General features: G+C 39.4%; 1 long non-coding RNA gene across 1 annotated transcript in view; it reads left to right on the top strand.

Annotated features, from left to right (window-relative positions):
- The first annotated feature begins 2,152 nt into the window (after positions 1 to 2,152).
- Positions 2,153 to 23,692, top strand: part of LOC122783305 — a 41,891-nt gene continuing 20,351 nt past the window's right edge. The window contains exons 1-2 of the long non-coding RNA XR_006362029.1: positions 2,153 to 2,214; positions 4,112 to 4,224. This is a non-coding gene — a long non-coding RNA (uncharacterized LOC122783305). The remainder of the gene's footprint in view (positions 2,215 to 4,111; positions 4,225 to 23,692) is intronic.

Raw genomic sequence — 23,692 nt, forward strand, 5'->3', positions numbered from 1 at the left:
ATCTTAACATAGTAATGATTAATAATCAGTCAACCCTGAAGAGGGAATATTACCTATAGTGCAAGCAGCATTAATCTGAGTGGATTAGTTAAATATATCTCTTAATTCTCTGTTACTGCAGAAATCCAGATGGGAGAAGCTCTAGGTTGATCCCCCGGTTAAAAAGTTAATCTGAGTCACAGCAGCAGGTTTAGAAGCACCATCAAGTGATTTCCCAGCATATTTTGTGGATATTTACTATCATAAAGCAGTCCTGAGGCAATTTGAACCAAGTAACTATGGAAACGTATCTCCCCAGACTAAGGTGGTTGTGGTCTGACTCGTGTTGAGGATCAGCTTCCCCTCAGGCTCAACCAGTGTTTATGATAAGGTGTTTGTACTTGTTTATTCTGAGCCTCTCCCTGAGGGCTCCTCTTAACTATTAACATGAGTCATGGATTCTCTGCTTAAACAAATAATACGTTTTAAGCGGTTGTAGCTTCAGAATAATAGGTGTATTTACAATTTCTTTTTTAAATGGCCAGAATCGAAAACTGCAGCTATTTGAAGCTTCGGTGCAAAACCTCCATCGCCAACAAAACGCAGCAGTTTCTATGACCTCCCTATTCACAAGTTTGAGCAGCTCTCTTTTAATGTACTAAATACTGACTTCCATTCATTTACTGGTGTATGACTGTTGAAAGTTGTTGTTTGGTAGTTTTTATTTATCTTATTCTCCAAATCTGGTCTTAAGGAAACTCTCTCTCTCTGTTCAGTGGCAACAAGTCTCTTAATGCTGTATCACTGAGTAGGTGGGAGGGTTACACATGCTCACAGGGGAGGAGTTTTGTGAGGAGAGGTAACCCCCATAAGACATACTGCCACCAGTAAATTACATTGAATTAAATTAAATAAAAAAAAAATAAAAAAAAACATGTTATTTTGTCTACATGACATTGTACTTATGCGTGTGTTTTAGTCACCCATTCATTCACCCTCCATCAAACCACAGACTAGAAGTTCATCCAGTCACCTGTATAGGTTATATTCATTCAGATTGAAGTTTACACTCCTTTACATGCACCGCTTTGGTTTCAGCAGTAGTAACTTCACTTTGATTGAGAACTCCATTACATTGAACTGTCAGATTTACTGATGTGAAAGTATAATTTTCTTTGTCCTTTAACCACTAATTAAAACCCCTAGAGAGACATCTTCCTGTCATGATATTGAAATCACTTCCTGAGCCATAACTGAGGATGACAGAGGGAGTAGATGTTAGCCCATTAACACAGCCGGTGAGATTAGCCGAGTGAAGAGGAAACAATGTCTTTTTCCAGTGATACGTGTTGACCAGAAATTGGTGGTTGACCATTGATGAACTGTCAGTGATCCGCTTAAGTTATTATTGTGTGAATGAACATCATACATTTTGTGCATTGAATAATGCATTCATGAGTGTGTATGAATAATGAATGACATGCATAATTTACTGCTCGGCTAACAACAGTTCAAACTTTATTTTTTCTTTCTTTTTAAATTTCCAACCAGAACAACAGTTTGCACTTTTAAAGAGGGGAAAAAACTCAAGTAGCCTATTTTGTCATCGCACTTTCTTTCACTGTCACTGCAGGAGAGTTGGACTAAAAACTGCTTCTGAAGTTCACTCGGAGAAAAGAAAAGGAAAAAACAAGTGAGCAGTATGTGAGCTGACCTGAAGGTCTACCTGGCCTGACATGACACTGCTGTTATGCAGAAGGTCGGTGTTATCAAAGCGTGAAAGTTTCTTTCCACTCCACTGTGGTGCATCTGGATGAGTAACATCCACCACCTTTTACTAACAAGGCAATTGGTCGAGAGGCTGGTAAAACACTGCAGCCACTGGAAATGTGGAGGGAAAGTTGGAGAGCACTGGAGAAAACTGAATACATTGGGCATTGTGTCACGTTTGCATTTGTTTGTATTCCTATGTTACTGTTCTGTCCTGCAGTTTAATAAACAAAAGTTCATTCATTTCTTATAAAAGTAAGTGATAATTCATAGTTCTTAATATCTAAAAGCACTTTAAAAAAAAAAGAAAAAAAAAAGTGTGTTTATTTTGAAAGAGTTTTGTGAAAGTCACATTGCATTATGGGAAAGAAATCTCCCAGTCTGCGTTGCTAATCAGTGTAATGGTGGACAGGTGCGAGCAGTCTTCCCTCCTCACTGTGTCTTCTGCTTCAGAAAGCGACAGCTGTAAGTAAATAAGCTGTTTAGAAGTTAAAGTAACATGGTAGTGTGATTGTTAAGTGCCTTGTGTGTGTTGTTAAAGATCGTTTTTTAACTTGCTAATCACTGTTGTTTGTACTGTAACTGAGACACGTTAGGTTCGCTCATTGGCTGCCCACTGCACCAGGGGTGTGGGGAGCGGGGTGCTGAGTGTGCTGCAGCACCCCCTACTGACAATGGGTGGAACACACAGTGTTGGTTTGGTTATTTTTCAACCTTTTTTTTTTCAGAAATTACATTTTTATTTTTATTTTTTAATCGTGAATGATGATTTGTTTGTCAGGTAATATAACAGCAATATAACAATAACCATCATTAGCTTCCAGCTTGAAGTGTTTAAGGTATGTGATAATTAAGATGATAGTTCATTCAAATTTTAATTAACTTTGCAGCATTTCTGTCATTTTTTAATATGATAAATAAAATAAAATGAAGGCACAGCTCTGGTCTTTAAATTTCTTTTAGCTGTAAATGTTTAGTGCATTGTAAAATTATTAAAAATAACTATGCACTATAAATATATATTCTAAAACATTAGCGTTATCACACTTACTATTCAAACATGACATCGCTGGTATGACGTTACAGCAGACACATAACAAAACATCATTTTACCAGCTAACTATACAATTAGCTTACCGAGACGACTGTCCCTCTGCGTCAGAAATTTAATCAACCACAATGTGCTTCTGAATGGAGGAAACACCATGCAAATATAAGAGTTCCTTCTTTCAACTTTTAGAATAACTTTAACTTGAAGTATAATTTCAAGTCTTTTGGATGGAAAACAACAATAACAATGATCCCAGATTCCCTGGTTTACACATCTTCCAGTACTGACTTTTCAATTATAAATGATAAAATAATAAATGTGCACTTCATTCAAGAAAACCCCCCCTGCTTAGATTGGTTTGCTATTGTGAATACATTCACAAAACATTTGTGCTGGATCATTGTGGTGAAGAGGGAGCTGAGCTGGAAAGTAAAGCTCTCAATTATGAGTTCTGGTAAAGAATGAGATTACAGTTAAAAGAGGCTGGAATGAGTTGAGAAGCTTGGAGCAGAACTGCTGCTCTTTTGCATTAAAATGAATCACTTTAGGTGCTTTGGGTATCTGATTGGGAGGCCTCCTGGAAGACTTCATTTGGATGTCGTCCTGGCACATCTCACTGGGAGGAGAGGTTTGGGTTATAGAGCCATCACCCACAGCAGGAATTATTTATTATGTCTGGCCTGAGAACTCCTTAAATTTCCTAGGAGGAGCTAGAAAGATTGTCTGTGAAAAGCTATGAGGATGTTGCCTCTGCCTCCCGGATTAGACCAAGGAAATGAATTAAAATAGACTTAATCAACAATTTTCATATACAAGTGTGATAACTGTATGGACCAAAATGTAGATACCTTGCTTCCTGAAGTAAAAATGATGTTGTCTTTGCAGCTTGATCACAGGGACGAAACTTCCCCTCCAATCATTTAAAAATAAATAAATAAAATCACAAACCTGAGGACATAACAGGTAAAACACTTAAAAAGCCTGGTTCACACCAAATGTGTTTGTCATTTTGACAAATTTGTGTCAAACCCAGCCATTGACTATGATCTTCTAACTACTATGTTGTCGTATTTGGTTCTGATCCTCCAGGCCACTGGATGAGGAGAAAAAAAACACATTTTCAGTACACAGTCTCCCTTGTTTAATAGCTGAACAACAGTGATTCACAAGGATTGTGGCTTTTCTGTGTGGACTTCCCTCCCACAGTCTACAGCTATAGGTTAAATAAACAGAAGAGAATCTAAACAGCCTGTAAGTGTGACTGTGAGTCTGACCGATTGTTTTTCTTCTCTTGTGTCTGCGCTGTAATAGACTGGTGATGTGTTCAGGGTCTCGTCCAGTCTCAGCTGTCAGAACATCCCACCCAGGAGGATAGGTGGTATAGATGATGGATGAATGGACGATCTTCACATTGAGGGGCGGAGGTGAAGTAAATCCTGTTTTTCCACATGTGCATGGAATATTTTCATGTTAATAACATATTTTCTATATTTAGTGCATATTCTAAAGCTGATAAACAGTAAATCTGGTGTTTTTTTTGGGCCCAGTAATTCTAGCTTCCGGTGTAAAAACATTTTTAGAAAATGTTAGAATTTCGTCTTTGTTCATATGAAGTGGATTTATGTTTTCTCTTGCTGGGTTTTTATGACACAATACTTATGACCTTTTTGAATCTTGCACCTGACAAAAAAAACACAAAAATTAATAAAAACTCAACTAAAACTAAGCATTTACAAAAAAAAGAACTAATACAAATGAGCAAACCTGCTCCAAAAACGAATGAAAAATCCATAAACTATAATAACCTTGGTCAATATCAGAGTCTATGTCCTTGTTTGTTTAATCAGTTTGTTAAGATTTGTATTCAGTGATCTCAGATCTCATACAAAGATGAGGGTCCCAGACATTTTTTGAAGTACCAGGAGAGGGATGAAATAAACAAAACAAACCCTCTTTTGTGACCAAGTTATTTTTAGTTAGACTTCATCCTGCACTTCCATTGAAATATTGCTATTGTACTATAATCCATTCACTGGCAAAAGCTGCATTTGTACATTGTGAACTCTTGACGGTGAAATATTTGGATTTACCAATTTACAAAATTATTTCACATGTGCTATGTTAGCATTTATATTCTCCAAGTATTGGCAAAATGAGCCTATGAGGACATTCTGTTGTGTTTTCATGCTTTTACCATGACATCAGCTTTTACTTCATGTGTTTGTGTCAGTTTGCATTATTCTTCATATCCTGTTTGATATTGATTTTTTTTTAGACAACTTCACTTCGTTTTGCTGCCACCAAGGTTACCTGCTCCACCCTAATTAGTTTCACCTGTCCATTTAACTCACCTTCCCTTCCGCATTGAGCCTCTGCTCACTCAGTCTCTGCCAGTTCGTCCTGTCTGCATTCAGAAAGCGTCCCAGCACTTAGTATCATGATTTCCTAGTGTATGACCTTCTCTGTGTTTTGAACCTTCCCTTTCTTGATTTATTGCCTGTTTACCAACCTTTTATTGCCACCCTAAAGTGATTATTGCCTCCTACCTCTTGGTGTGGTCTCCTCCATCTGAGTCTTCCTGTCAGTTGTTATCGTTTTGCGGAAATAATGGTATGTTTTAATGCTGTGACACATTTTTATGTTCACTCTATGTCTGTGATTTGCAGAAACGTTCAAGTGCAACATACACTCCCAATGAGTGGGTTGTAGACTTCCATATTATATTCTCATAGTGTCTCAACTTGATTTATTTCCTGTACGTCGTCCATCACAAATAATCTGTCCTGTAATGTTGATTGGAATTTATTCTTGTGGTTGTAATTGGCTGGAAGTTATTCATCCTAAACATCTTTTCCTCCAGGACAACTGCATCGAAATGTCTTTATGTCAGAACTTTGTGGGATCGTTTCCCTTATTTAACAGCTACTGGATCATTGCGATGGTTAAATGGATTGTTGCAGGGAAATTGGGGGCTGTCTCCGCTCGCCCTATACTGTCTGTTAGTGGAAGACTACTCAGGTCCACTGACCCGGAGTCCTCAGAATCAGGAGGTATTTTAAAGTCTTGGGTCTTGCAAGAAACACAAATTGCTTCACTGCACTACACGCACTCTGGCCAGTTACCGGCCATAAGATCAAGGCAGCGATGGCGTTATTTTAGACGTTGAAAAAGAAGCAGAGAAAACAGTTGTTGGATGAAGCGAGGAAGAGGAAACTGACCGAGCGAGGGGCCACACTTGAGCAAACATAGGACCGGCTTTTTTTCAAATGCTGAGAAGCATGCAAAACAGATGCTGCGCGACATGGACATGTCTCCCCGGCTTGTGTTTACCGGCTCTGTTGAAAACAAATGCACATGGCCAGGGAGGGGAGGGGGGCACCGTCAGCAGTGCATTTTTAACAACAGTGAGGATAAAGTGGTGGACAATGGATGAATGTCTACAGTGGTGTCATAAAAATGTGTACTCTGAAACTGTAGGGGGAGCTCCGTAGATTTAAAAAGTGACCAGACCTCCAAAGTTCCGCTTCAGTAAGGCCTTGTCCACAGGAGGTTATGTTGCTGAGGTTTTCCTCTCCAGGTTGTAAAAAATGATTCTGTCCACATACTCAAAGTTCTCAAAAACATCACCATGAACAAACCAAACACAGTTTCCGAGTCAACAGGTGGCTGTTAACTTCCTGGTTCATAGACAAAGGAATAAAATGAAAATGAACTCTGTGTATTGTATGTGTAAGATTGTTAAAGGTCCAGTCAGCAACAATAACAACATAAGTTTTGCTCCGTTACGACACCATTTTCAGAAACACCAGCCTGTACGGACTGGGCATCAGTGAGCACAATAAAATCAGCACTAATATGAAAAATAATATTGGACAACATTAACCTGTTCAACCATTACTACAAAAGAATAAATCCATAATGTTAAACTTCTATAATTGATTTCCCCAGCTGCTGTTCAAACACGAAAGAGCCACAGTAACATATTTACTTGCCGGCTGGCTTCAAATATTATCTTCGTGCTTTCAGTTCCTGTGTAAATATATGGAACAAGGTGATCCACCAGTCTCTGGGTGTGATCACAGTCTCGAAATACCATGGCACCTCTGTCAGAAAAGCGTTGGATGCAGCTCCTCAGGAGTTCCCCCATGAATTTCTATAAGCCCCCGCAAGCTTTGTCCCATTTCAGCTGAGCAAACCACAGGAGATGAAGGGGGCAGAGGCCATTGCTAGATGTGCTTCCACTGCCAATAGGAAATGTCAGCCCCTCTCACAGATGAAGAATAACAAATAGCCTCTTGAGTGTCTTGACAGGCACTGGCGGCTGCGGCAAACTTCCTTCAACCGCTGACCACAGAGAATTATGCATAACAAGAAGAATAACCGCCTCCTGCTTCCTGGAAAATTTATCTCATCTAGAGCTTGAAGACATTTTGACAGGAGCATGTTACATATTACATCGCATTTCTCAGGTAACACAATCTGTACAGTCATCAAGAGCCATAAACAGGAAAGGTTTGACGTTATTTACCTCCACTCTGAAAGCCGAAACTGGGCTCATTATTTATGTCACAGTGCATCAGCAGAAAGGTGATCTTTTTGTCTTCTATGAAATTCAACATTTTACATTGTTGTCTGTTTCTTTCTGTAACTACAAAAGTCTACTTTCAGCGGCTTACACACACACACACAGGTTTGTGCGACTAGGACATTGTAATGACTTCCATTCATTTGAACAGCTTGACCAAAGACTTATCCTTAACCTTAACTATAACCAGTTAAAGGTCTGGCGTATAACATTATTTAAAGGCGACATAGAATGCTTGTATCACACATAAATGTTACTTATGGAGGTCTACTTAGATATATTAACTTGTTTTATTGGTTAAAAACCTCCTAATCGCTGCAAACGAGCCAATCAAAATATCTCCTCACTGACGCTCTCGTCAGCCGCGTTGTTTCAGACCAAAACCACACCCCCAGAACGTGGACTGTGTTGTGATTGGCCAGCCAACGAGAGCTTTCCCACTGTCCTGTGATTGGCCAGGTACCTGGAAGTGACGTAATTAGCACGTCAGCTTTCAGATACACAGCTCCCCCTCTGTCACGGTGGATGCTCTGCATCTCATCAGCTACAACGAGAGTAGTTCTTCTTCTTCTGCAGTTGAATGTACGCACGGTGGTGAGAGGAGTGGTGAGGATTTCTGATGACGACATCAAATTAAGGAAGTGCCGATCCGCTTCGCAGAGCCCAGGAAAACAATACAACACTATTTTCTCAGCAGGGGCTGAACTGTTTGTTCTGAAACTTTAGGGTTTCATAAACGCGGTAATGACGCAGATACACACACACAAACGCAGTGTTAATTGGAGCTTCCGGTCTATGACGCCTTTAAGAGGGTTACGCTAGAGATTTGGTGTTAAGATAAAACACTGGAGATTAAAACCATAATTCACATCTTAATCCCTATATTAATCAGAGTCTTCTGCCTCATTAGGACCAGGTTTTGGTCCCCATGAACACCACTGGTCTTGAAAACCTGTGTTTGTATGAGAGACAGCCTTATAGAGGTGTATACACACACACATATGTTTGTGTAGCGTTCAAAGTGAGGCCCCTTATAAATCTTAGGGATTAATAAACTTGTAGTTTGTACCTTGGGGACTTGAACTGGCAACCCTCTGGTTACAAGTCAAGTTCCCTTTCCACTTGGCCACAGGCTGTCCAAAATAGAACACATACTGCACTTACTTTAAATTAATCCCAATTCTAAGACCTACCAGGTCTTCACCCTGAAAAAGTCCTTAATAGATGTGAGGACCATCCAAAATGTCTTTACTCTCCCACAAATGAAATCTCCAGTGAGGGCACTTGTCATTTTGAGTTGGACTGACTTGGTGACACAGCAATTAAACAGATTTTACACCAATTCAAGCCACTTATAGGACTCTTCCTCTCTGTGTTTATCACCGTCATGTCTGCCTTGAAGCAGAATCCCTGAACACTTTGATTTAGGAACACAGAAAAGCAAATGTTAGCTGACATCAATTGATCACCACTAAATAAGATGGGTGGTGGAACCGGAATTTGACCGCTGCACTTTTAAAATCTTCTATCATTCTGTGAGGGGTGACAGACCGCTACACTACACACACACACACTCTCTATCCAGGTACTGGCTATAAGATCAAGGCAGCGGTAGCTATTTTTTTTAATGCAAAACAGATGCCGACTGGCACAGACATGGCCCCGCGGCTTTTGTTCACCAGCTCTGTTTAAAAGAAATGCACATGGCCAGGAAAGGTGAAGGAATGGAGCTGTGAGTTTGTACGACAGTGAGGATAAAGCAGCAGACAATGGATAGATGTTCATGGTGGTGTCGTAAAAATATGTGCTCTGAAACTGTAGGGGGAGCTCTGTAGAGTTAAAGGCGAAAAAGCGACCAGACATTCAAAGTTCCGTTTTTAGGCATAAAATAAAAGTAAGATGAAATGAAACTAGTGCGCACTGTCCCAAATTCTAAAAAGTTACAGCACATATCAACACATATTTTAGGAAGTTACCATGTGTCCTTATCTTTTCTTTATTAAGTACATTTGTTCAAGTGCTTGTTAACACAAATCTTTAATCCACCAGTTACATGGCAACAACTCAATGAGTGTAGGTATGTAGATTTGGTCACGACAAGCTACTGAATTTCAAACTGAGCATCAGAAAAGGAAATAAAGGTGATTAGAGTGAGTATTTCAGGAACTGCTGATATACTGATATTTTCAAGAGCAACGTTCCGATACCATTTTTTTCCTCCCGATACTTGTGCTGTGGGTATCGGCCGATACAGAGTACCGCTACCAGTGTATTATATAAAAATATATATCATACTATGCCTGCATAACTGTAATATGATTATCATTGGTGGTAAAGTTTGGCTCAGGTTAAACCCTCTGTAAAACATGAAGGAATACAGCAAATGGACACCATTTATTTTTTAACAGTGATATGTTATTTCGTTTTTCAGCTTGTACGTTTGTTTTGACTCTGGTCCAAACAACACCATTTTTACATGACTCCAGATTGTTCAAATGAGTCTCTGAAGTAACGCTAGACTTTAAAAACAGAGGCATTCAGTAACATACATACGCAGGACACAGGTGCGCTGGTTAGTTGTCGCGCTGCTCTTTTAGTTTAATAAACGGGCCGCTCCAGTTTGACTGTAGGCGCGCTAACGGAGCTAGTGCAGCTAACAACGCTAACGGAGCTAACTGGTAAATACTGCCAAACCGCCGACATGATGAGCTAACGTTAGCTCCTTGTCTACAGGTGTCGGGTGATCAGTTCTTCTTCACACCTCTAAAACAGCAGAGCGCAACTCTTTCAAGAGCGGCGAAGAAGAACCGTGTCAGAGCTAACGGAGCTCTAATAAATTACGTCGTATCGGATCGGTGCATGGACTCCAGTACTCCGATGCCCACATTTTTGGCGGTATGTTAGGACTGTTCTTATAGCACAATAATAGGTGAGAGTCCATGAATGTGTATTAGTGTCATTTCAAACAAAAGGCATCTGCGGCTGTATATCAGTGATGTAGAAAAATGCAAACAAAATAATAAATAATAATCCTTGATTCTATCATCAGAAGTGATTAAATCACCACCTGTACAATACAAAAATAAATGAATCACAACAGGAACGATAAGAAAGAAGTGTCATGTCAGCATTTGTATACTTTGACTTGCTCCCACAGTTCACAGAGATGGAGATTGGTGTAGTTTCTTCCATGATCCTCAAAGAATCAGAGGTGTAGATAATGGATGTCATGAACTCTGACCCCTGGACTTCTTCAGTTTGGTATACACTTCTTTTCTGTTGTTCTGTTTGCTGTTTTACTTTTAATGTGACATTCCTTTTTGTCTTTGCTCTTTAATTAACTTCCGTCTTGGTCCTGTTTTTTTCTCCTTTCCTGTGATTGTTGGCCCTGCCCTGATGTGTTTCACCTATCTTCCATTATCCCTGCCTCCCACTCGCATCGAGTCTGTGCTCCCAGTCTCCTTTGTTGGACTGTCGGATTAGTTCGGTGTTGTTCTCAGTTTAATGTCCTGCTCGGTGTTTTGTGCTGCTCGCATTGTCCCAGCCTTTTCTCCTGGATTTTGCTCCACCTTGTCCAACCTTCAAATAAGTTATTTTATTTGTCCCTTTAAAGATTTAATGTTTTGGGGTTTTACCTGTATTGTGATTTGTTTTTTCCATCATACTGATGAATGTAGATAAGTTGGCTTCCAATGCATTTATAGCATTTAATTGAAACCCAACAGTGTATAAAATGTTTTATTTTTTTTATTTTGAGATCCGTGCAATATGATGTGGCAGTTATACTCCAGCACCCAAGGCAACTGCCTGCAAATAAAAACCAACTGCCATATTCAGAAGGTCAAGTTGCACAGTGACCAGAATAAAAAGATTCTTAGCACATGCTGCTCGAGGACACCTCCAGCGATGTGCCACTCTTTTGATGTGCACATGGGTACACGAGTGTGTATGATAGTGCAGTGTGTGTGTGTATATATTATATTTTGAGGGGGAGAGTGTCTCTTGCTCATCAAGGACAAAGACTGATTATTGCTGCGTGCTGCATGATTTTGAGCGTCAGTGCCTCACACTAATGCCAATATCAACTAATTTTACCAAGCATGGTTGGAATGTACAAGTCAAGCAATGCAGTGGACACCACTACAACTATCACAGACTGGGCCGGGTGTTCGGAAAGCTAAGGTTTTCGCCTGATGGTGGCGTTAGAGGAGAAGATTCATGATCACTAACAAACGTGTTCATTTATTTTAAATGATTAAACTGTGCGTGCATCTGTGAGTGAGTGACAAATGGTGGTGTCATTTTGTCATACATATTAAGGGGAATGACAGATCCCATTCCCATCACTTTGTAAGACCAATGGAAGAACAACTTTGAGTGTAAAATGATCAAAGTGTGGAGCTGAAGTGGCTCAACGTCAACATCTGCACGAATGACAGTTATTTGTTTAATATCAGATTATTTCTATGACACATCGTTTATATCTGGTGTTCTCAGAAAGGTTTTCCATATTTTAATTGATAGTTCAGATTTTTCATGGTGAGGTTACATGAGGTACTGTATGTCCACATAGTCATCACAAATTGAAATTGTACTAAATTGCCCACATTGGATTTCATATTTACGTATGGGACACAAATTTAGTAAACAAGGCAGCCGTAGCCCAGGAACACTTGTGTCCCTGCTAAAATCACTGATTTTCTGCATGGTCTTTGGTGCAGGAGAGTAAGTGGCTACAGTTTTCAGCCAGAAGTATGTCTTTCTGTCCAGCAGAAATGTCTTTCTGTCCAGCAGAAATATGACTAAAAGTCAGGCAAAAAAACAAAACTGCAGAGGCTTGACCACGTACCACAACAAAGCGACAAGCGACTGACGGCTCCATGACAGTGTCTCAGACGCCGCGTAGTCTGAGCTCCACACTGACAGGATCAAGCAACTTGATCAGTTGCCTTATTGTATCTTGTGATACAACATACCCTCTCTGGATCGCACACATGTGCAATATCTGATCAGATCTCTCTTTTGGCTCAGTGTTTATGAGCCACAAGAGAGAGAATTTCCTTTTTATTATTATTACAGCCGATTCTGAAGTACCGCCTAATCGCTGCGTCTGTAGAGGCTGCCATGGCCATGGCCATTGCCATGACATTTTTTTTTTTGCCTGCTTTTTTCCCTTGTGCTATTTTTTTTTTTTTTTTTTTGGCTGGCCCTAATACTCGTACTTTGTAAATTTGCCATCAGACTCTCCAATGTGTGCCCTTGTTGAATTGTGTGCTTTGTTCACCTTTTTTTTATCTCTTTTTTTCCTCTTCAAGATGTCCCGTCAGTTTACTTTCTGGTCATGGTTGGCGAAGGGGGAATGAAAAGTTTCTTCATGAACTTAGACAAAATGCATAGACAATGAGAGGAGGAACCTTCCTGGAAAACTGACAGGCAGTCAGAGAGCCAGGCCCACCCCTGGGCCATCACCTGGCCATGAATGGTTAAACACAACCAAGAGCAAATTGCTTTACAAGCAGTAAGTGGAGGCAGAGTGGATATTTTACTGTATATCTTATGCAGTGCTCTCTCTGTACAGTGATGCTTTTACCAAACAAGTGATTTTTTGTTTTTTAATCAAAGTTTCCATCTACATCTTTATGCTCTCTCTGCCTGATTTTACTGTTCTGGATTATATGCTTCAGTGTCTTATCCTTTAAAAACCCAGCTGGAGACAAGAACTGCAAATTAGCTACAGCTAGGCATCCTATAAAGTTGGTTAAATTTGATCAAGACGCCACCCTGCTTATGTGTCAGGGTTAATTAAAAAATGAATCTGTTTTCATCCAACTTTTGATAAAGTTTTTTTTAGTACTATTTGAGATGGCATGAATTAAACTCTTCCCTGAAAAAAAAAAAAGTGAAACATACCATTTAAAGTTCATGTCAGTCAGATCTCACAGACACATATGCAAGAGCATCATTTACAGGATTCATGTTGTAAAATGAGTCAGCTTGTGACATTAAAGTCGCCGTTCTCACAGCGGTGCAGCTAAACATTAGCTTAATGATGTAGCTAGCTGCAGCTGTTTAAACCTGCCAGTGACAGTTTTATACCATGAAATGGTTGGTGGCTATAGACATAAACAGCCTGCTTTTGTCTGTAACATCTGACATAATGGGATGATCTCCAAGCTGCAAACGTAACTTTTGGTGATACGTCTTTGTTTGTTTGTTCATGATGTTATTTTGTTTGTTCTTTGAGAACAGAAGCAGTGTAAACATAGGCTATATAAACCTGAAGCCAACACATAATTGAGGATATATTGAATAGCCACCAGGGGGCGACTCTGTTGCTAAAAGAACTGTGGGTAAACATTTTCCTGATCAATCTCTAGTTTCAGCTCTTCTTCAATAGAGCATGATGTGAATTTTGTACATTTTTGGTCCCATTTTATAGGAAAGTAGATGATAAAACAGAGCATATATGAGTAGACACCAGTGTGACATCTTGTACCATCCAGACATCAGTGAATTTCCAGTTTTAAGAATTCTCATAGCATTGGTCAAATTTTGAATCCCAACGCTTCTTAACCCTTTAAAACCAAAGCCTCAGCCCCCTTATTTTGCTTATTTAACCATAAAAGGGTCAGAAAATGTCCTGTGACTATGTGTTTTTGCCCAGTTTTCCAGAATAACTTTCAATATCTGGATATCACTCAATTTAAGATACTTTATTAATCCCCTTAGGGAAATTATTCTCTGCATTTTGACCCATCCTAGAATTAAGAGCAGTGGGCTGAGAAGCCACACTGAGTAGCGCCCAGGGAGCAATGGGGATTGGGTACCTTGCTCAGGGGTACCCCAGCCCTTTCAACCTGGTGGGAACTTGAACCAGCGACCTTGCGGTTACAAGCCAAGTTCCCTTTCCACTTGGCCACAGGCTGCCTAAATCACATGTCATTTAGCAGACGCTTTTATCCAAAGCGACTTACAATAAGTGCATTTAAACATCTGGGTACAAGTAAGAGCTAGAAGTAAGTAAGAACTTCAAGTAAGCCAAACTATGACTCCGACCAATCATCGTTCACTGCACTGCACGAGTTCATAGGTCAAGGAGTTGTCAATGATGGCTACCAAAGCGTTATGCGCGAGGCTCGTGGTCTTGCGCTTGTGTCCCTTACAGAGACATCAAAGAGTCTGTTGACCGTTATCCTACTCGGCAACTTCCAGGAGCATGTCGTAGGAGATTAGATCAGACGAGGCAGGAAAATAGAAAAAAAATGATTTTCATTGGTCGCCAAATCTCTGCTCTTCAATTATTTTACACTACGCTTCATTGTTCATACGTTCATAATCAAATCTGACACTGGGAATGTGTTCCTCATGACCAAATTGCTTGAAAATCGGCCTGAATTTGTGTCGTCTGATCGCAGCATGGTACAGGGAGCATTTTTTGTGTATACAGGTGCAGGGCAGGGGCAGATAGAGACAAAAAAACAATGTCAATAATATATCACATTTATTATTGTAAACTGATGCTTTACAAGTGGAGCGACAGTGATGTAGGGGAGTGTGAAAGCTGGAATGCAACAAGCAAAAATGATTAAAGGACAAAAAAAATGAATGAAAGTCCCAGTGACAGCTGAATGTTGGTAATCAACTCACTCCTCAGAACAAACCACACCTTAACAAGAACTTGGATGATTTATTAAAGAACAAAGATGCAGGTGGTGGGGCGGGATTGTTTAAAATCCTCCGAGATCTGGCATCCTGCGTTCGGCTGTGTTTGAAGTTCTCTTCTGACAGAAGACAGACGAGGGAGGAGATGAAGAGATGGAGAAGGGGTGGAGTGAGTGTAAATAAATCACGCCGACTGCCTGAATATACATGTTTGTAGATGTGTTTTATTTAGAAGGGTGCTGTGCCAGTGTGGTTTGTCTGCTAAACTCAAGTTATGAAAAATACCAGTCAGAAGTGTCGTCTCGCTTCTCTCGCTGACAGACAGGACAGACAGATGTTGTCATCCAGGGAAACAGGAAATTGTGTTCCTACTTATATTTCTCAGAGGCACAGCAGCTGCATGTTGGAAAATTGTCAAGGTAAAAGCTCACTGGGCAGTGAACCAGTTTCCAAGTCTGCCAGAGGAGAACAATGTTGATAAGTGTCTGGAGCACACACCTACACAAAGAATCCACTTTTGTCCATCCAGACAGTTCCAGTTTTACCAATGGCAATGTGTTTACTTGTGTTTTATATAAAAAAAAGAACCAGAGATTGAAAGTATGGGTTAACCAACTATTGCTGAAGCTCAAACGTCTGTATCTAATTTTGTTATGGTTTTGTGGTTAGTCAGTTGTAGTTATTACTTTTTATCTCCTTTGAATTTCAAACGGTCAAAGCTGAGGACATTTGTTCTAGATTTGATTGTTAAAGCCAACTCCACTCATATTAATAATTTTCAGTTTCATTCTTGACTAAAATGATAGAGCCAAACAACCTGGATCCAGTGACTAGGTGCCCACCATTTATTGGATCCACATGGTAGAATAGGAAGGAAACATTTGGTTTATTGGGTAAATGATTCACTCTAACACAGATTTGATTAAGTGGATAATGGAAGAAAACAGGATGAAGAAAAAAGCCTGAGGCGTAAGTGATGAGTAAAAGAAGAAGGTTGTAAATTTAATCACCTTCTTATTACCTTTAGGCTCCATTTTATAATAAGACAGATGCATGCTTTATATACACAAGAGAATGAACAATGTTCTCCAGTCATTGAGTGTTGGGGATTTAATTAATGGATCAGCCATTTCCTTCCTGACAGCGCAGACATTTGCAGACACAAATAGTTTTTGGTTATGATTTTCTCACACAACCCTGCTCACTGCACAGGAAGTCCAATTCCACTTTGAAAAGACTTTTAGTCTAGATTTTACTAAAATCATTTTAGTAACAAGATTTAGCCCAAAAACTCAAAATACTGGAAATATTATGTAAACACAGTTTTAGGGCTTATCCACGCAGAAACATAATTTACCCTATTAGATGTTGTTTTCTTTTTTGTAGGAAACGTTTACTGTAGATGCTGCAGTACATATGCCAGGCCTGTATGTGGTGCTGTAACCCTACCACAGGAATACACCAAATGATTTTGTTTGGGGTAGTCTGGACTAAAAAACAAAAAAAAAACCAGACACAACTGATTCAAACTGCATAAAGAGGTGGTTTCAAAATGTCTTCCTCCGGGATTGCACCGTAAGCTTATCCGTCGTGTAGCGTCTCCGCCGCGGCATCGGAAATGATACACGTCCGCTTTAGACAATGTGTCAGATGCTTCCACTGACTCCGCTGCTGCCCCTGCAGAAAATACAGTGTAGTGTTTTTACTGGATGACGTAACACAACGCTTCAGAAAAGCAAGACAGGAAGTCATATGCCGATACAACATGAAGTCCAGTTTTTGCAGAATAAAAGCCCCATGTTTACACGCATGCAGTGGTATCCCGGGATTCTGCATCACTCGTATCACAACAACAACAACGTAAATCCAGAGAGATAGAAGATTGAGACAATAGTTTAAAAATCTGAAGATTTTCTGTCGTCCATTTTGTTTATTTTATTTTGACTACCTGTTTTTCCGGGGCGTGGCCTGTATAGGAAGTATAGAAATCCATGTTGAATACTAGACTAGACAATGTTATATAATGTGAACAGTTGGTCAGGATGATCAGATTCTGATCACATATGTTGGGCTGCAGTCTAAGCAGTCCCAAGTGTTGCTTGACTGGATTGTGTGACATCGGCTACTAGAACTCTTGTGGACTGTTCATAAACCATTTTGATAAAATATAATCCTGACAGTTGTGTATACATTACATCATAGCTAGATATTTCAATTTAATATGTTGCCGTGTTTTTCTCCACACTTTTAAACGTGAATGAGCGTGAATCAAAATCCTCTGTGATCTTAAAACTCCTTACAAAAACAAGAACTGTTCACATTTCACCAGGGCTCCACCCAAGAGACATGAGAGTGATATGTATGCCATGCAGCACACCGACTCATTCCCATGTGCACAGGCCGTTTATTCAGATTCCTCAGTGTTCACATAAAAGATAGATCCATAGGTTCAGCAGTGTTTTTTTTTGTTTTTTTTAACTACAAAACACGTGTTGTCTTTCTAAAGCAAACTGACAACCTGACACCATAACCCAATGAGTATTTTCAGTCCTTTCCCTCTGATGGTCATGTTCACACTTCAACACTTGTCACTGGTCTTGATGAGCTGTCTGTATTGAAATGGCATGTTGCTGGAAGCTGAGACGACCACAATCTATAAAAAGCCATTTGTTGGTTAGATGTTACCTTCTGCTCATTTAGTCTCTCTTTCTCTTTACTCAAATAGTGGTCGCCATGGCGATCTTATACAAGAATCACAAGGTAAAAACTTAGGACTACCATCCATAAGTGCACACTTAAAATCCATATGCAACTTTTGTTTATCTCTCAGATTCCGTATTGATTTCTGCATAACGACTACTGCCTGTTCAACCACAGAATTGACTTTTCTCCAGAGCAGCTGGTTGTGGAAAATTACAATCTGCTGCAAAACATTAGTGTCATTAAAACGGAGTTCACTCATCAGTGAGAGATTCTTTTATAGCATTAATGAAACAAAGATTAGGGTGTGTGTGTAAAACGATGGTCTTAAGAGTGGCTCTAAACTTAAATTACTGATAAGTCAAAACCATCTTGGTAAAAAAGAAAAAGGAAAATAGTATTTAGGTTTTCACAGAACTGAAAAGTTTATTACAAATTAATTAAAGGTCTGCTTTTACACAACAGACCTTTAATTCATTTCAACACAGGCTCATGCTATTGTGCTGCTTTGTAACATCGCAACAACGAAACAAGAGCAAACAGTGGAGTCCGACAAACATTGTTCGAGACGACAAGTGAGAGAATGAAGTTTGACGGTGAACTAGATCAAAATGAAACAGCTGCTAAATGCTCACAGGTCATTTAACACGTTTAAGTCCAACATTGTATGCTAATTTGCTTCATACGTAAAGCCTCCGGGAACATTATCTATGTAAATGAGACTGATACTGAACGATGAATTTAACTATGTAATTATACAGGCACTTCATCCAGACTCAGGAATTCAAATATTCAGCTTTTTTTTTTAATTATTATTAATCCCAAAACGTTTCTTTCACTTAGTCCCAGAACTTATGCTCAAATCAAATGCAATTAGAAAAGGAGTCGCTTTCAAAAAGGATCCCATTGAAACGTTGCAGTCAGACTCCTGCTTCGGTGACTGTCTTTTATATCACATTAATAGTAATGTGTCACAGCGAAACAACGGCATAACCGCTGATTAAAACGGCACGTCTCCAGATGAGCACGACAGGAAACACATGCACGCTGATAGTTTTCACTCTGTGCTCCACTGTGCGATTTTGGGGAATGAACTATTGGCTCCGGATGAAAATTGAGGTAAATCAATTTTCCATTTTCTTTTAGGACTTCACTTCTATCTGGTGTCAAACTAATGACAGCATGAGCCACTGGGACAGGAGTCATTCATCAAAGGCATTTATGAGCAAACGTGGAGTCTGCTCCTCTCTCACTGCTCATTAGTTCAAACAAAATTACCTCTGAGGAGAGTTGCTCACAGCAATCATACTGTGCTTGTTCAAGGACTGGAATGAATGAATGAATTGCATAAGGAAAGTAGCCTCCTGGTTCGACATAATGATTTTTTTTTTTTTCATATAATGGAAAAGATGCACATTAACAAATTATGTAGTTAAGATTCGGTCAGGGTTTAAAGATATAATATGGAGCATTTTTGCATTAAAATCCTTATTTCTATTTAAGTAAATGGGCCATTTCAGTTTGCTCGCCTTTTAATGACGTCATCAGCGTCAGTGAGTGTAAAATGAACATGAAAGGTTTACAGAACTTTGGCTGTTTATAGTTTAATGAGCACCAGAACAGAAAAGAAAGAAATGCTAATGAGTGAGGTCTATAACAAATGGAGTAGCTTCTGTTTGGAGCACAGAGCCATCACTGAGTGTTTTGATGAATATGACCAGCTCAAATGTCAGCATGTACTCTGTCCTCTTTTTGCCCTCTGAGCATGTATTTAATTTGCACTCATGGTCACGTCAAATGAGTCTTTTCATTCAGGTTTTCATTGGCTTCAGGTCTGAACATGCTAATTTCTCTTCTTATTCTTATTATTTTTAGGCAGGTAGGCAAATTCTTGTAAAAGTTTTCAAAGTTTCAACATTTGGATGAATTGAAACATTGATTGTCACTGGTGTCCATGTAGTCTTTGGTGCACCCATGATGCCACAATTCACACACAGGTGAATTGCAGGGGTGAGAAAGACAAAAAAATACAACCATGTCAATAGTAATGGTGTTAAACTTTTTTTTTTAAAGCAGGTTCACAAATCCTGGGCATACACATTCATTTTAGAGTGAAAGCAGTGCCAGAAAATGATCCTGCCCAAAAAGTGCTTCTGCCCATTTTTCGCAGCAATATCTGGCAGTTATTTACAATTTACTGCATGTTTAAATTGTGCATGAACAGGTAAAAATGAGGAAAAACAACATTTTATGTAAAGAAAACACTGTACTTGTACATGAACACCAGATTTTGCGTGTTAAATTTGAAATTTGAAAAACATTTATAATAACATTTGTTCGAGTCGTTAAAACTCTCTCCTCTCCGGTGACCAAAATGACTGTAATAACCACATGTTAGATTTGAGGTGTAACTTCTCAGCTTTCAGAAATCGTTGGAAATGTTTCCGATAGTACAAACTGTTGCATAATTACAGTAATGCAGAGTACGCTTTAGACGTGTTGTCTGTGATATGCTCGGTGGTAAAGGGTTAACGGTAGAGGGAAATTTTTCAAAAGCTGAGAAACATTCAGTACGTTCCCATGCATAGCTCAAATATGCCATTTAAAGTGGAACTGCACGATTGTTACCCACTCCCCCTACTGTCTGTTAGTGGAAAAACAGCCTTGCAAGATCCGGGCCCAGAGTCCTCAGAATCAGCACTACACACACTCATTAGCCAGGTACCGGCTGTAAGATCGAGGCAGTGATAGCGTTATTTTTTATGTTATGTACGTCATGGAAGAGCTGGCGAAAAAGAAGCAGATAAATCGTTGTCAAAGGAGGCAAGCAAGAGGAAATGACTGAGTGAGTGAGGGGCCACACACGAGTAAACATCAGACCGGCATTTTTTGAATTAAAAACACAAGCATGCAAAACAGATGTCGACAGGCATGGACATGGCTCCACAGTTTGTGTTCATTGGCTCTGTTGAAAACAAATGCCAGGAGTGGGGAGTGTCAGCAGTGAGTTTTTACAGCAGTGAGGATAAAGAGGTAGACAATGGATTGATGTTTACGGTGCTGTCGTAAAAAAAAATCTGTACTCTGTAGAGGGAGCTCCGTAGAGAAAAAGGCAAACATGTGCCCAGACTTGGAACGTTCCACTTTAATTGGACTGCTGTCCTTGTACCAGTATACAAGCATCAGCATCAAAACAACGTACTGTATTTAAGTATAAGGTGTTTTCTGGCTTCAGTTTGCAGCATCTTGGTACCATGTTGAGCATCATTCTGTCTTTCTACCATCATCAATGTGAAAGTATTTGCTGAATTACTGAAATGATTTTACGGGGACTGTGGTACAAATTCAATTAGTCGAGGCTATTAAAGTAATAAGCCCAATCTGGAAATTACCCCAATGATGTAATTGTATCATTTTCACACCTCACACCTTTTCAGAGCCACAAAGACCATCATACAATTCTCGATAAGATGTGTGATATTTATTTTAATGAGAAGACTGAATTTCTTGTTGAAATGAAACTAAAAAAGTAGCATGAATTAGGTCGTCAGTCCAAAAATGCACCATTCTGGATTTCACTGTGTTTGTCTTGCTGTTGTCTCCTTCAACCAGTATCGTTTTTTCCTATTATTTCAGGGTCATAGCCCGGGGACCAGAACTGTGCAGCGTGTGCAGACTGTCAGTTTGGGTCCAGTTGAACATTTATATTCACTAATAATTCAACTCTCAAGCTGTATTAACTGGTTGTGTTAGTCCAATGTTTTCAAACCAACACAATAACAAACCGACTCTCCCTCTCAATTGTTCACTCGGAGCTTCACATCAGGTCAAACTGTAATTAACACCACTCAATCTCAGTTTTCTCTCCGATTCCCTTCTTTATTGATGTTCTGTACATGATGTGACCACTGAAAACTAAAAATAGCATATTTGGACCTGGTTCACCACTTGTCAATATTTCACTCATCTGTCTTCGACCCTCCTCTGTTCCACAGTGCACCGCAGCTGCACTCCTTATAGAAGAGAAATGACAGCCTGTTCAACTCCCCTCTTTTCATGAGCTTCAATTTTAAAATTACAGTGTAAAAAAAAAAAAAAGGTCCAGTGCACGCCTTTGTCCCGCTACAATGCCAATGGAAACAGCCAGATGTTTATTGAATCAAAACATTGATATGACATTTTCACATGAGATATAGTAACAGTAAGAAAACAGATGCAAATTTAGTCCTAAATCAAACTTCCTACCTAATTTTCTTCTTGACTTGATGAAGTAGCATCCTTGACATTATCGAGCTTCAGTGACTTACAAGATGAATGGTGTCCTATAGACCAGGGGTCCTGGGGAGCCACTGCCCTGCATGTTTTAGAGGTTTGCCTGCTCCAACACACCCGATTCAAATAAATGGGTTGTTATCAAGCTTCTGCAGTGCTTGATGATGATGAGCTGACCATTTTAATCAGGCGTGTTGAAGCAGGGAAACATCTAAATCATGCACGACAGTGGGTCCCTGCTATAGACCCTGGCCACCTTAATATAGCATAATTAACAATTTACCACCATGCATACCTCACTAATTTGCTTTCGATCTATGAAATAGACCCACCTGATCAGTGATATGTGATACTCACTACTCAGACTGTAGGAAAATGTGACCAATGTGAGTTGACCTGAGAGGTTTCATTTGGTAAAATAGCTGAAGGCCACTGAGAGATTGATTGAGAAGCAGAGGTAATTCAATAAATAAAAACAAAACCCTGACAGCTAGTGGATAGACCTGAGCTTTTATGTTTGATCTTCAGTTTGTAAAGATGACGCCATCAGCTTCCTGAATGTATACATTTAGAACCGCAAATTAGGATTGTACGGAGGCCCTCTGGTGACATAGGTGAAAAAATGGACGAGTTACGGATGATGTATAATAATAACTTGTGGAAACGGGATAATTGTTGTGAGTCGTCTCCTCTGGAGAGACTGTTCATTTGTTGCTTCAGCTGCTTGTAAACATGGACAAATTTGAATTTGAAATCAATTTTGTTTTATGAGATACTGAAGTCACTTGCTGTAAGGTATGGCGTATGGAGTTATTATTAGCCACTCCTAAATGTGAAGTGTGCCAATAATCTCTCCTTTACATCAATTCTACTCAAACGTTCCAAAACAAGCAGTCCCATTTCAGGTTTTCAAAATAAAGGTTGACAAAGGTTAAATAATTATGTCAAAAATAATTATGACATTAGTATACTGTATATAGTGGAGCTAAAGTCTTTCATATTGTTTTTATATTTTAGATTACAGTATGTCACCAGAGGGGCTCTGTCGGATTGAATGTGTTATTGAGCATTTTCCGATAAATTGTGATAAAACAGAAAGCTTTTTATTTTATTTTGAAAATAGGGACGATACAAGAATGAATGGACATTCACATGTAAATGTGCCACATTGTAGTCATTGGCTTAATTTAATCTATAATCTCGAATGGGCAGGCTAATGGAACATGACTAATGCATAAAAACACACATTAATGTACACAAATAAACATAGAACAATATAAAGTGCCAATAATGTAAAGTGCCATTGTGAATTGCACATGTTTGTTTTTTTCAGCGCAGTGAAGATTGCCTTTGTTATGACACATTATTAGTTTTGTATTGCATAAACTGCCTTTATGGTACTTTTTACAAATTGAAAATGGTTAAAGGTTGTTCACAGACCTGGTAAGGCCTTGTCCTGTTTTTCAGATGTGTTCTGAATGTTATGAATCTGGAGCAATCCCTGACAGATGATGGCAAATGGTTCCCCAACATGCTGCCTTTGAACAGCAGAACATTTCCCCTGAACCGAGATTGTCATAATAGCAGTTCAGTCTCCTCGAACAGTAGTAGTTTGCAATTTGATTTGTAGAATCGCTGATTGTCTTTTTAAAGGGACTGTGGTGAAAATTAAG

This window comes from Solea senegalensis, linkage group LG16 (assembly GCF_019176455.1).
Source record: "Solea senegalensis isolate Sse05_10M linkage group LG16, IFAPA_SoseM_1, whole genome shotgun sequence".
NCBI classification, from domain to species: Eukaryota; Metazoa; Chordata; class Actinopteri; order Pleuronectiformes; family Soleidae; genus Solea; species Solea senegalensis.